This window comes from Meleagris gallopavo, chromosome 3, assembly GCF_000146605.3.
Source record: "Meleagris gallopavo isolate NT-WF06-2002-E0010 breed Aviagen turkey brand Nicholas breeding stock chromosome 3, Turkey_5.1, whole genome shotgun sequence".
Lineage (NCBI taxonomy): Eukaryota > Metazoa > Chordata > Aves > Galliformes > Phasianidae > Meleagris > Meleagris gallopavo.
The window spans coordinates 33208656-33210205 of NC_015013.2; positions in this window are offsets into that span (position 1 = coordinate 33208656).

The window sequence follows — 1550 nt, forward strand, 5'->3', positions numbered from 1 at the left end:
AAAAAAAAAAAAAGTTAAAAACAAAGAATTAGAACACCCATTATAACTGGTTACAGTATCAAGAAACTGTGTTTCAGCAAAACAACTGCTAAATACAACCTCTGATTCCAAAACAATTTCTTTACTGGAATAGCTTGTGCATAGTTCTAGGGTAAATAATAAAACATTCAAGTTAGATACAGTACAATTGTAAGTTGCCTTCTATGCTAATTTAGTGGCTACACAGTTCCACATGAAGTATACGATAATGGGAAGATACTGCCTGTTATAATCTGTGCCTTGATGCAAAACATATAGTGTCTAATTTACTTAGTAACTTATTTTTAATAACTTGTTTCTCTATGCAGAGAGTTTTCAAAAACCTGAGCTCTGGAATACGTTCCGAAATCCAGCCCTTGATAACTCCTGATTGAAGTCTAAAGACACTGTTAGCAGGTTTGTCTTTCCTTGGATACACCAAAGACTCTGTCCATATTGAATACATACAACTGATTTCTCCCTTCTCTCTTTTCTATAATATTTGGAAGTTCTATGAGAAATGATAGTATGAAGTTCTCTTTTGAAAGACTTCTGTTTGGTTCTCTCCCATGTTCAGCCATTCTTGACTGATATCCAGGAGGGAGCAGGGTCCTCATCAGTATTATCATACTGAGAGAAGACAGGGGTTGCAAGAAGACATGAGCTAATTATGAAAAGTAACTACTCTGAAGGTATGGGTCACAGAATCACAGCATGGCTGAGGTTGGCAGGGCCCTCTTCTTGGTTCATCTTGTTTAACCCTTGCTCCAGCAGGGGCACCCTGAGTAGGGAACCCAGGTCCGCATCCAGATCTTTGCATACAGAGTCACTGAATAGTTTCAGTTGGAAAGGACTTGTAAAGTTCATCTAGTTCCAGACCCTCTGACATCCTCCACTACACCAGGTTGTCCAAAGCCCCACCCAGCCTTGAACACTTCTAGGGATGGGACACTCACAGCCTATCTGGCAACCTGTTTCAGAGCCTCACCACTCTCATTGTAAAGAATTTCTTCCTAATATCTAATCTAAGCCTACCCTCTTCTAGTTTTAAATCTTCTCCTATCACTATATTCCCTGAAAAAGAGTAACCCTCCAGATTTCCTGTGGGACCCCTTTAAAAACTGGAAGGCTGCAGTAACAACTCCCAGGAGCCTTTTCCAGGCTGAACAGCCCCAGCTCTCTCAGCCTGTTCTCATACAAGAGGTGCTCCAGCCCTGTGATCATTTTTGTGGCCCTCCTCTGGACCCACTCTAACAGGTCCATGTCATTCTTTTGCTCCAAGGAGGGAAGCTCCACAAACCCTCTGGGCACTGCTCAGAGCAAAGAAGAGGTCCTTCACCCTTTACTGCTGAGCAAGCATGTGTGTCACTATTCCTTATGATTTCATAGCTAAAAAGAGCTTTGGTCTCACTCAGACCACTGCTGTAGACTTACATCATGTTTAACTACCATTTGTGTTCTCTTAAGCCTAGGACTAAAGTACAAAACAGGAAAAGCATAAGTGATACCAGAGAACTCTCAGCTAAGTAAAA